Raw genomic sequence first — 13,803 nt, forward strand, 5'->3', positions numbered from 1 at the left:
TAAAGAGCGCCAGAAAGGTTTCGCTTGGCCCAGAATTCTCACAATCGCGTTATTTTACAACACAGCATACACAATTCAAATAAATAACTCCAAAAACCAACAATACCGAGTTCACTGTATTTTTCAATTGGGTATTTCACTGTTGTGTAGAGACCCTCCCGACTCCAACCCCACCTGCATACTCACGAGTTGGCGTGGATGAACTCCAGATGCAGCTGGGCCCGCTGCAGCACCGCATACTTCTCTCCCATGCTCTCCAACAGGACCCAAGCGACCCAAAAGAACACCGAGACTGCACCCACTGCGGGTCGCCGACGTCCTCGCGCATGCCCACGCACACGCCCCTGCCCACGCCCACGCACACGCACACGTGCGGCGCCATAGCGTTGCAAACACACGCGCCCTCTGGCGGCGCAAGGCAAAGCTCACCCAGCGCGTCTTGGACTCTCAGCTCATGGTCCTGGGTCTACTACTGGAAGAGGACACATCACAGCATGGCTCCTCTTCAGGAACTGAGGATTTTATAATTTTCTTGGACAGGTGCTGCATTCCTTGTTGCTTTAATCACTCCCCAGAAGGAACATGGAGCCATTTGATGACTAATGGCTGCGCACACATACATATCAGAATGGGCAGAATTGGCTGGTGCTGTGCTGTGGCGTAGCTAGTAAAACTGCTGCCAGTGGCGCTGACATCCCATTTGGACGCTGGTTCTAGTCCCGATTCCTCCTCTTCTTATCCCGCTCTCTACTATGGCCTGGGAAAGCAGTGGAGGATGGCCCAAGTCATTGGGCCCCTGAACGCGCGTGGGAGACCTGGAAGAGGCTCCTGGCTCCTGGATTCAAATTGGCCCAGCTCCGGCCATTATGGCCATTTGAGGAGTCACCAGATAGAAGACCATTCTCTCTGTCCCTCTGTCTGTAATTCTCTCTCTCTCTCTCAAATAAATAAATCTTTGGAAAAAAAAAAAAAAAAGAATGGACAGAATCTGGGTTGTGTGGGAAGAGTAAGGAGCTAAATAGGTGGTTCTCTTCCCTTGTGCATCTGAGGGAAGGGAGATCTGTATTCTAACCCAGTGTTCATCTTCCTGTGTCTCTTGATCATGTGTTCTCCATTTGAAGGAAAAGAAAAGGCAGAGGATAAAAAGAACTAAAGACGTTTAGAATAGAATTCGGACTTGGCTGCAATGTGGAAACTTGTTTCTCCATGAGTACAATCATACCCACCTGGAGGGGTCACTAACTTGTTTTCACTCTCAGCTGGTATTCACAGCAGGTTTGGCTCAAGGACTAGATGTTCTGTATTGCTCCAAAAGACAGAACTGAGCAGATAAAAGGTGCAAAGAGTGGAGTTGAAGGTAAATATTAAAAGCTGTGTAGACCACCTGACCAAATGGTGTTACCCAACTGAATTCTGAATTAACAAGCCCAGGACACGATTTGTCAAGGATGCTGTATGGAAAGGGTCTACTTGTGGGCAACTGGTTGACCTCTGAGAAATGCTCAAACTCTGATTCAGTGTCTACAATTATTTGACTTGGAAACTAAGGTAACTTGGCAGTACTCAGCAAACATTTTGCATTATCATCTTACAGTCAGAAAGAACATCCTTTGAATAAAGAACTTGAACAAGCTTGTGATTTCCAAGCATTACGTAGGCAATGAAATTCTCAGAAAAGAAAAAAAAATGTTCATTTTAAAGTAGTCATCCCACTTCAAAAGAGGAATTCATCAGCTCCTACATTTATAGGAATCAGGAGAGGAAGAGAATTGGAATGGCAACTCAAAGGAACGTGAAGTTCTACTTTAATTTGAAGACTGGAAGTACACATAAACATTTTGAGTCATTTTCCTGATTGCATTTTTGTTTTAACAGTGGCTGATATGGTGATGTTTGGATAACAAAGTTCTCTTTACTAAGCAATTTGTGCTCTCTTTCCCATTTTTACTTCCATAAAGTTTCACAAATATTATATTTTATTTTCATTTTATGAGCAAGAAAAGTTTGATAAGCCTCTTCTGGATTTATTTTACTACCCCTGTTTCCAGCTGCTATCTCAAAGTAACTCACTATTGGGAGGTTACCAGAGCCATTAGCCTATAATTAGAAAAGGCTGTAATATTTTATTTGTACCAGAGGAAAGAATGTCAGGGAAGCACTCCTTCCAGTAATCTGAGCCAGGCCTATTCTACTGTAAGTGGTCAGCTACAAAGCACTAGAGAGTATGTATTAGCCCGGATGACAGACACAGAGGAGGATCTGTTAGTTGTGCTCAAAAAGAGGCCTGAGAGCCATTGCCCACTGTCCACCTTAACACTTTTCCTTTGCCCATTTCAGCTGTGCTTAGCTTTCCTCCCATCACAAGTGCAAATCTCATTCCTCTTCAGGGCATCTTTTTGGGGGATTCCTTGTTGTGTCATCTCCCTCAACCATTACTCATTCATTTTAACTTTATTTCATAACAAAAATACTCAGGGAGTGGCTGGGAGGGGAGAACGAAATGAGAATGCCTTTATGATCATCTCATGGTGATCCTTTCAGGTGAGCCAGTTAGGGATAAGAAACCCTTCAGCATCTTCCTAACTAAACATTTTAGATTTGTAACACATTTGCTATAGTCACAAATACTAGTTCAGGGCCGGCGCCGCAGCTCGTTAGGCTAATCCTCCGCCTCGGCTCGTTAGGCTAATCCTCCGCCTTGTGGCGCCGGCACACTGGGTTCTAGTCCCGGTCAGGGAACCGGATTCTGTCCCGGTTGCTCCTCTTCCAGGTCAGCTCTCTACTGTGGCCCAGGAGTGCAGTGGAGGATGGCCCAAGTGCTTGGGCCCTGCACCCCATGGGAGACCAGGAGAAGCACCTGGCTCTTGCCTTCGGATAGGCGCGGTGCACCAGCTGCACCGCGCCGGCCGCGTTGGCCATTGGAGGGTGAACCAACGGAAAAGGAAGACCTTTCTTTCTGTCTCTCTCTCTCACTGTCCACTCTGCCTGTCAAAAACAAAAACAAACAAAAAAAAAAAAACAAAAAAACAAAAACAAACAAAAAAAACAAATACTAGTTCAAATCTTTCAAACAACACTTTCCTTTGTATTTAGTTAACCATCTCTTACCACCACAAGCATGTTTTAGCTTAAGACAAAGCTGATAAACCGATATTTGAACCAACTATCCACAACAGGATGCCGTGTCTTAACATCTATAATTAAGAAGTGACCCTCGCATATTATAATAAACACAGAAAACAAATGCTGTTAAATGGATAATGATGAAAGAAGTCCATGACCTTCCATTGAGAAGATGTCTTTGAAAGCAACTTAACCCTTTCTATTCAATGTTTTTTTCATGTGTGTAAAACTGAATTTCATTAGTGTGTCTTCATCTCTTCCATTTACTCCTTCTTAGACAACGGTGGGACTTTCATAACATCAATTCTTAATTATCCATACAAATGAGTATTTTTATACCCAGGTGTGCAGCATAATTCTATGTACCTCTAAAGACCGTGGGAAAATGTGAGGCCTAGAGCTTGCCCCAAAATAGTGATGATATTAGATAATGTAGAAACTATCATAATTACTTTGAGTTAGCTAACCTATTAGACATTTCCAGTTCTCTTAAGGTCTCAAAACTGGTAATTTGCTTTCCTGTACTCTCTTGAATCAAGTGGTGGATGTCTGATCCAGTCCTCATAAGTAAGATAAAAGCAGCCATGTACTCAGTGGTTTCTACAAAGGCTCTTACTCTCCTGATAAAAGGCAAAGGCATGGCTGGTTCAATCTCTCTTCATTCATATGTCTTCCTGAAAGCACAATACCTGGATCTTTGGGTGTCATTTTTATTGATGAAAGCCAAGTCAAGAGATTCATGGACATGAAAGTCTCCCAAGCATTCTTGGATTACCAAACAAAGTCAGCAGCCACTGTCTTCCAGATTTCTTCTTGTTATGAAACAAAACTTAAAATTAACCCTTATGTGGCCAATGCTGTGGCATAGCAGATTAAGCTGCTATCTACAGAACTGGCAAACCATATAGGCACTGGTTCAAATCCCAGCTGTTTTACCTCCATTCCAGCTCCCTGCTAATGCACCTGGGAAAGCAGCAGAAGATGATCCAAGTCCTTGGGCCCTTGCACCCACATAGGAGACCTGGAAGAAGCTCCTGGCTCCCAGCTTCAGCCTGATGCAGCCCTGGCCATTGTGGCCATTTCGAGAGTGAACCAGTGGATGGAAAATCTCTCTCTGTCTCTCCTTGTCTCTCTGTAATTCTGCCTTTCAAATAAAAATAATGAAACTTTTCTAAAAATTAATCTTATTTGTTTATATTATTATTATTGGATTTTCTTTCTTTGTAACCAAAATTATTCTATCTGATAGAGAGAGGTGAATCTTATGCCACAGAACACCAAATGCAAACTTTCTTCCCATCATTGGGCAATCAACAGAAGAATCATTATTACAGAGAGAGAAATTTAAGCTTTTTCTTATTAGAAGCGGTAAATGTGTGGTAGAAGAAAGGAAGGAAAACACTTCAGACAGGAGCAGCCATCTGAATAAGAACATAGAGGCAGGGCAAGACATTTGCATACAGAATATAATAACCAGAATCATTTGACTGAAGCACAGAAATAGACAAGGTCAGCTTGTAAGAGCACCAGAAGAAGCATTTGTGCATTAAGGTAAAATTAATTTTCAGTTATTTAAATTATGTAACGTACCCTATGGGGAATGATGTATAATTGGAATCATTATTGACTCATTTGATGAATCAGCCATTTATCTGGTAAGAGCCATTTCTATGGTATGTCCCATGAATATAAAAATGGAAAAACCTTTCTCTTGCTTTCAAATAGTTACAGGTTATTAGAGGCAAAGGGAATTAGTTTTCCATGTAGCAAACAGAAACTACCATTTCTTGTACTTCAAGTACAAAGAAACAGAATGCAGGGCAGGAGTTTTGACCTAGTGGGTTAAGTGACTGCTTGAGATGACTGGATCCCATATGGAATGCCCGGGATTCAGTCTCACCTCTGCTTCCATCTAGCTTCCTGTCAATGTGCCTCAGGGGCATCAGGTGATGGCCCAAGTACTTCTATTCCTGCCATCCTTGTGGGAGAACCATCCATAGGGTTCCTGGCTCCTGGCTTTGTCCTGACCCAGCCTTTGTTGTGGGTATTTGAGTGGAATCTGAAGAGTGAACAAGCTAATGAAAGACCTCTCTCACACACTCTCTCTCCTTCCTCTTGCCTTCTCTCTCTCCCCCCTTTCTCTCTCTCTTCAAGTAAATAAATAACTTAATAAGAAAAAGAAATAGTCTGGCATTACACAGCAAGTTAAGCTGCCGCCTACAATGCCAGCATCCCATATGGGTGTCAATTCGAGATCTGGCTGCTCCATTTCCTATCCAACTCCCTGCTAATGTGCCTTGAATAGCAGTGGAAAATTTCCCAAGTACTTGGGTCCCTGCCACATATGTGGAAGACCCTTATGGGGTTCCCAACCCCTGGATTTGTCCTGGTCCAGCTCTGGCCATTGTGGCCATTTTGGGAGCAAACCAGTGGATAGAGGATCAATATCTCCCTTTCTGTAAGTCTGACTTTCAAATAAATAAAATCTTAGAGCAGTGGGTATTTACAAAACTTCTCGGAGGGATGAAAGGGCTGAAATCAGCACCTCTCCCCCACCCCCGGCTATTGCACAGTTGATTCTGGATCACATCACAAAGCTTCAGAGAAGCAGCAGATGCCAGTGCTGCATGTGTCTCCAGATATCACTGAGGCTGCTTCCAGATGGTGGGATGCTAAGACTGGTTATTTCCTCTAAACAGTCACTTTGTATGTCCTTCATGCCTGAAACCATAAAGAAAGAGATGGGGCATGGGAGGCAATGTGAGGGAGGAGGAAAAGAACATAATGGAGGAGGGAGGCATCTGACTTCTGATAGAAGGCAGTCTAGGGATGGGTAGTGTGGCACAGTGGGTAAGATGCTACTTGGGATGCCCACATTCCATATCCCAGTGTAGGTCACAGTCCTGGCTACTTTACATTCAATCCAGTGTCCTGCTAATGAACCTGGAAAGTATCAAATGATGATAGGTACTTGAGTCCCTGCCAACCATGTTGGGGATCCAGATTGAGTTCTTGGTTCCTGTCTTTGACCTGATCTAGTCCCTGTTTTTGCAGCCATTTCGGGGAGCAAACTACTGGAGAGAAGATCTCTATCTTTCTGTCACTCCCTTTCTAGGTTGCTATGCCTGTCAAATAAATAAACTTTTAAAGAAAGAGAAGGGGTCAGTACTGTAGTGTAGTAGGCTAAGCCTCCTCCTGTGGTGCCAGCATCCCATATGGACATTGGTTTGGGTCCCAGCTGCTCCATTTCCAATGCAGCTCTTGCTATGGCTTGGGAAAGCAGTGGAAGATGGTCCAAGTGCTTGAGTCCCTGCACCCACATGGGAGACCTGGAAGAAGCTCCTGGATCCTGACTTCAGATCAGCTTAGCTCTGGCCATTTGAGAGTGAACCAGAGGATGGAAGACTTTTCTCTTTGTCTCTCCCTCTGTCTATAACTCTACCTCTCAAATAAATAAATAAAATCAAAGAAAGAAAGAAAGAAAGAGAGATAAGAAGGATGGGGAGAGGAAGAGGAGGAGAAATTCAATTGATGGGATCTTTTTCACACCCAGAACCACCATTGCTAAGGTGTGTAAGCATAGTTTCTAGTTTTCCAATCTCTCTAACAAGACAGATTGGAGAGAAAGCAAAGGAAAACTGAAGGAAGCCATATGTAATTTCTACCACAGTGGTGGATTTATTATCTGCTGTACCACAATGCCGGTTCATTCTCCAGCTGCCTTCTAACACAGACCTGGGAGGCAGCAGTGATGGCTCATTACTGACATCCAGGTGGAAGACCTGGATCAAGTCCCAGCGCAGCCCTGGCCACTGATGGAGTAAAACAGCAGATGAGAGCTGCCTCTCTCTCTCTCTCTCTCTTTATCTCTCTCTCTCCCTCCCTCCTTCCCTCTCTCCCTCTCTCCCTTTCTACCTTTCTCTCTCTCTCCCTCTAACTGCCTATCCTTCTGTTTGTCTCTCTCTCATATAAATAAATTAAACATAAAAAGAAGTCATATCACAATGCCCCCTGAATGCAAACCTGAAAAATGTGAAATGTATCCTACAGGATGTGAGAAACCAGAGTCAGGTATTCAGGTATTAAGTGGTAGAGTTCTGTGAATGAATTTAGGCTTCCTAGTGATCACTCTAAATGTTCACAAATACTACAGTTCAAAAATTGAAGCAAGAAGGCCAGTTAGAAAGTAAGCAACAGAACTCTTGACCTGGGGAGAATCTTGATATTAAACAAACAAGCAAAATGTCAATTGGATGTTCTGATCACTTGTTTTGCTGGAAAGGTCATCTCTAAGAGATTTGTAATAAAGTGAAGAGGAGACAATGCAGGGGTGGAGTAGAGTGGTGCCAAAACAGGATAATGATCAGGAAAGCTTGGGACAATGACTTTAAAATAAGATCAACAGAGCAAAGGGATGCTAGAGGATGAGGAGGAGGAGGAGGAGGAGAGGAGGAAGAGGCTGTGGACCAACAAGATGGCCCCTGCTACACAAGCAGCTTCAGTGGCAGCTGACGAAAGCCCAGAGGTGATGCTGGTGGTGGCGGTGGGCCACGGTCCAAAGGCCTAGGACAGGGACAGAGGCGGAGGCAGCAGCAGTGGCTGTGGGCACTTGGAGATGAGAAGAGCTGCTGCTTGGACCAGCGTGGTTATATTTCACACTACATGTTGACTGTATCTATGGAAGATAAAAAAAAGGTAAACTTTTTTCAAAGTTTTTAATTCCAGTGGAATCTTGCTTTAGATTTTTGTGCACCTGTCAGTGAATTCTGACTCCAGGAGCAATGCCTGTACAAGCTCCAATGGAAGGATTTCCTCTCCTGCCCAATTTGTACTCAGATTTTTGAACAAACAGATTTAAAAGCTCATCAGTTTGGGTTGCAGCCACACAGTCTGCAAGGTGTGCCTGAATAAATTCCACCTCAAGTCTTGCCCATTTAACCAGACCACTGTCAACACAGATACTGAGCTCCTCGCCACGAACTCAGCATTGCTGCAGCTAGTGGGTACTCAAGTGCCTGAACAACAGTCCATTACTTTGCATAGTGGGTATTATGAAGGAGCCAAGAAGTGTGCAGAAGAATTAGCATTGTGCTTGAGACCACTCAGCAGCGCTAGAGGAATAGGTTTGAGTAGTACTACTCAGGGTATTCTGAGTCCCCCAGTGCGGAGGAAACTGTGTGACTCTGTTCCACTGCCAACAGTAGGAGAAGGCAGGATTCCTCCCATGAGAGCAGCTCCATCTTTAGGTGAATAAACAGTTAAAAAGCTCTTTTTCTAGCACCAGAATCCTCAGCAACTCTTTTACTCTTTGAGCAGCAGTTAGGGCCAGAGGCTACCGGTTCCTTGCACTAGCAATGCAGAAGGAAGCTCTAAAAATGGTTCTACTGGTTTTGAAGATGGTTCTGCTCTGTCAAGAAAAACATGAGTTCTGTTTGTGGTGTGAAGATTGGAACCACGGTTTCCTCAAGCTTCTAAAATGCATTGGACATGTTGTTCAGCTCCTTTATAGAGATCCCCACTTCAAAGTCATGAAACATGATGACGATTCTTCCTTGATGCAGCTGAGAGAAGAATTTAGAACGTTTAAAGCTCCAGAAAGACTCCCAGAAAGTGCAGGCTGCTATGGAATCATGTTTATGAATTGCAGCAGACCACTGATCCTCTTTGCTCTATGGAGACTGATCTCACAAATCTCGTACACAGCCCGTTATTAATAAGTTGCAGACCTCAGCCTCTTTTGCACAGAGTGTTCGGGAACTAACAATTGCTCTCCAGCACACTGGAGACCCAGTAAACTGGAACCCACAAAGACCTCATTTGGAGCTGTTGGCTAGCATTAACCCTAGTCCAGATGCCCCTTCCCCTACTTGGAAACTGCTAGAAAATGGGTTGGGTGCTGTATGTACAGTGGTGCATGGGCTAGTTGATTATACTCAGAACCATAGCAAAAAAGGAGCAGATCAACAGCAGCCTCCACAGCATAACAAATATGCGACTTATTTGGGATATGAAGCAGAGAGAAGGATGGCCTTGTGGGGCCAACGTACATTTGCTCACTCACAGGAGGAAGTGGAAAAAATTCAGGAAACCTGTTGAAGTGGAATGGACACTATGGGAAACGGTGACTTGATCAGCATAGCCCTGACTGTTAATGAACAACTTAATACATTATCCCTCTTAGTAGTTTTTTTGTCTGTTCTACTTAATATGACTGGTTTAATTCTGTAATTAATACACAGTTATTCTTAAGTGTTGAAACTTAACTGAAATGTGATCCCTGTTAAACATAAGAGTAGGAATAAGAGAGGGAAGAGATATATAATTTGGGACATGCTCAAGCTGACTTGCCCCAAATGGTAGAGTTAGAAACATACCAGGGGACTCCAATTTAATCCCATCAAGGTGGCATGTACCAATGCCATCTCACTAGTCCAAGTGATCAATTTCAGTTTGCAATTGATCATAATGAAAGGACTAAGAGTCAAAGGGAGCACATAAGCAAGTCTAGTACCTGCTAACACTAACCGATAGAATAAATAAAGGGGAGAGTGATCCAACATGGGAAGTGAGATACTCAGCAGACTCATAGAGTGGCAGATGCCCTAAATAGCACTCTGGCCTCAGAATCAGCCCTAAAGGCATTCAGATCTGGCTGAAAAGCCCATGAGAGTATTTCAGGCATGGAAAGCCAAGACACTCTGGCAAAAGATCTCTGTGAGTGAGATCTCAGTGGAAAGAACAGGTCTTCAAAGAAGGAGGTACCTTTCTCTGAAGGGAGGAGAGAACCTCCACTTTGACTATGAGCTTGTCTAAACAAGATAAGAGTCGGAGAACTCAGAGGGCTTCCATAGCCTTGGAAACTCATGACTGGAGCATAGGGAGATTACTGATGCCATAGACAGGAGTGTCAATTGGTAAAGTCAACAACAGGAGTCACTGTGCACTTACTCCTCATGTAGGATCTCTGTCCTTAATGTGCTGTGCATTGAGATTTAATGCTATAACGAGTACTCAAATAATATATTTCACTTTGTGTTTCTATGGGGGTGCAAACTGTTGAAATCTTTACTTAATGCATACTAAACTGATCCTCTGTAAAAAAAAAAAAAAAAAGAAAAGAAAAGAAACTATCAACTCCCAACTTGACTCTCACTGGGATTAAACATGACAATAGGTCTGATCTGATTTCATCATCATTAAAAAAAAATCATCTATTATTTTTCACTTTATGTTTCTGTGTGGGAGCAAACTGTTGAAATCCTTACTTAATGTATACTAAGCTGATCTTCTGTATATTAAGATAATCGAAAATGAATCTTGATGTGAATGGAAGGGGAGAGGGAGTGGGAAAGGGGAGGGTTGTGGGTGGGAGGGACGGTATTGGGGGGAAGCCATAGTAATCCATTATTCGTACTTTGGAAACGTATATTCATTAAATAAAAGTTAAAAAAAAAAAAAAAAGAAAATGAACAAACTGACTGCCTTGTTGGGTCATCTCAATGAGGTGGGCCTGCCTTTAGCAGAAGTTCCTGAACTGCTAGAATCTGTCCCTAAGAGTATTTGTGCCTTACCTGTGAATCCACAAGCTGTACCTCTCTCCAAGAGCGCCAACAGATCTGTTTCCAATACCTGTCACCAAAGCACTTCAGATGGAACCAGAAGGCTCTCAGTTATATCCAGCACAACAGACAGATGTGATTATCAGGATCCTGAAGGAGTTGCTCCACCATTTGCGCCAGCACATGATCAACAGTGTATGTACCGTACTCCACCACCACAGTGTGCATCCCACTTTATCCATCCTCCACCTCCTGCTCCTGATCCTAGTCCTTCGTACTTGGATAATTATCTGCCCTATCTACAAGATCGTGTAGTAAACTCTCAGTATGTCACACAGCCACAACAGTACCCACCTATGTAACCCACCTCACAATGATAGCCATCAAGGGTACCCTTCCCAGTATTATACAAGAGATTCCACCTGCAGCAGTACCATCCTATGTACCTAATCACAAAACCAATTCAGAGTGAAAATTCTGACAGTGACAGCAAAATGGTAGGGAAGTCATAAGGAAGAAAGAGTAGGAGCCCGGCACTGTGGCATAGTGGGTAAAGCCACCACCTGCAGTGCCAGCATCCCATATAGGCACTGGTTCTATCCTGGCTGCTCCTCTTCTAATCCAGTTCTCTGCTATGGCCTGGGAAAGCAGTGGAAAGCCCATGTCCTTGGGCCCCTGCACCTGCATGGGAGACCCAGAAGAAGCTCCTTGCTCCTGGCTCCTGGCTTTGGATCAGCACAGCTCTGGCCGTTGCGGCCAGTTGGGGAGTGAACCAGTAGATGGAAGACCTCTCTCTCTCTCTCTCTCTCTCTCTCTCTGCCTCTCCTTCTCTCTCTGTGTAATTCTGACTTTCAAATAAATAAATAAATCTTTTTAAAAAAGAGTAAAGATTTCATCTTATAGAAAAATTCTAAAAATCGACCAAAGTGATGTGAGCAAGGAGATGAAAGAGAAATCATCCATGAAGTGTCAACTTCCTTTTACTATTAGCCCATCAAGAAATGAAGAATGAGGTTCAGACACAGAGAAAGAAGGTCCAGAAAAGAAGAAAACCATAAAAAGGAAGCTGGAAATAAGAAATCAACACCAGTTAGCATTCTCTTTGGTTTTCCACACTCTGAGCACGAGCAGATGGCACTTTTATGTAGGTGACAGCAAGAGACAACAGTCCAGATTTCACACCAAATCATCTATCACAAACAGCACCAGCCCAGAAGAAAACCCCAGTTCTTCATCTCAACAAAGAGATAAAGTTAATAAAACAAATGAACATGGTCAGACTCCTTTGCACATGGCAGCTATTTGAGGAAATATGAAACAAGTTGAAGAATTAATAAGTTTAGGAGCAGATGTGAATATGAAAGCTTTTGCAGGTTGGACACCACCGCATGAAACTTGCAATGTTGGATATTATGATGTTGCTAAGATCCATATTGCAACTGGAGCAGATGTTAACACACAAGGAATAGAGGATGACACTCCACTCCACAATTCTGCTAGTAATGGGCACAGAGATACAGTGAAACTATCACTTCATCATGCTGGAAACCCATTTCAAGCTAATAAGCATGGGGAGCACCCAGTGGATGTAGCAGAAACAGAAGGGTGGGAATTACTACTAGAGAGGTACCTTTGTCGGGTGATGATGAAAGTTATACAGAATATTTATTTTCCTCATGGTGAATGTACCTGAGTTGCTTAATCAAACTCCCTCAAGGAATGATGCAAAAATCATCAGTAAGTATCTTACAAAGATTTTGGAGTTACTGAAAAAGGCTGATGGAAATACCCAACATTTATTGCTTTGTTTACATGAGGTCCTTGGAGACTTTACTGAACTTCATCCCATCTAAATTCAAAACATTAATATTTAATTAAGAATTAATTTAACTTCTGATAGATGTTTGTGTGTGTGAAGCTTGATAACATTGTTATCCATCTGATACATCGTGTCATCCATGTGCCAGATAAATTTTAAGTGTTACAAAGTTAGAGAATAACCAAGACTGTGAATTTCAGAACTTAATAAATTTGGAGTAAATAAAAGGACATCATCTGTGTAACATCCCAAATACGGTTTATTCCATTGGGCCATGTGCTTCGTGTCAGTATACTCAAGAGCAGTTGTTTCACAAACTGGGTATTCCCACTGCTCAAAAAAAGGAGCTTGTCCTAGAATGTAAATCAGTGTATTTCTTTCTTCATCAAAAAGGAGAAATGCTATTTAAAAAAAAAAAAAGTCAGCTGAAGTAAACAGTGTGCTTAGTGATATAGTGGTTTCCATTTTGTTGCAAACTTTTTATTTCATTCCAGATCAGTAACAAAATTTGTAGACTGGCCCGACTTCATGGACCATAATTTGAGTAGCAGTTTTGTGTCATAAATGTCAGAGACTTAATGATGTTGTTACAGGAAGACATGTCCTGGTTAATACAGCTTATTTCTGTATAAGTATGTGACACTTTTAAATTTGTGTAATTCTTAAGTCTTTTTTTGTTCCCTTATCTTCTGCTGTTTTCTCATGGTCTTCTTCCATTCCTATACAGAAATTCTAATAATAGTGTTTGCTCCAAATAATTGCTTCTTGCTATTATGCTGAAAACTCAATCATATTCAGATAGTCAGATCGTGCTTACAAACAACAGTTATACTAATGGATAAGTGGATATCTCTGTCACATAGTTCACTTTTTAACATTCATTAATTACCAAGGTATAGATTTTATTGACAGCTTTGTCAGACCTTAGTTTCATTACAGAAAGAGTGCCCAATGGATAAAATTTAAAATACCACTTATTGTTGAAAGAGTTGTTCATCTTTTTCTTATGTTACTTTGCCAGCAATCTGGCCTTGTTTATTAGGCAGCTGGTATAAATTTTTCTCATATGAAATGTTCCATAATAATAAATACACAAGCTACTTTTAGAGTCAAACTATAGGACAAATAAGAAGAGTTCTGAAAAGAGAGTGATGTGTTGTTACCCATTGGTGTTTACTGAGTGCATTTCTGTGTCTTACAATACACAAAATGACCAGTGTTTCAAGCCTCATTTTCTCTGTGTTAAAATAGTAAATTGTACTCTTATAAATTTGTTGTCGTAGCTTGTGAAACTCACTTCCT

At 42.3% G+C, this 13,803-nt stretch overlaps 1 protein-coding gene and 2 pseudogenes across 1 annotated transcript in view; 2 read left to right on the forward strand and 1 right to left on the reverse strand.

Annotated features, from left to right (window-relative positions):
- The window catches only part of MORC1 (MORC family CW-type zinc finger 1), a 247,048-nt gene that overhangs the window by 223,536 nt on the left and 9,709 nt on the right, over positions 1–13,803 (reverse strand). The window lies entirely within an intron of this gene.
- Positions 7,905–9,219, forward strand: LOC138849521 (roquin-1 pseudogene; annotated as a pseudogene).
- On the forward strand, positions 11,123–12,365 carry LOC138849522 (ankyrin repeat domain-containing protein 12-like; annotated as a pseudogene).

Source organism: Oryctolagus cuniculus, chromosome 4 (genome assembly GCF_964237555.1).
Source record: "Oryctolagus cuniculus chromosome 4, mOryCun1.1, whole genome shotgun sequence".
Taxonomy (NCBI): Eukaryota; Metazoa; Chordata; class Mammalia; order Lagomorpha; family Leporidae; genus Oryctolagus; species Oryctolagus cuniculus.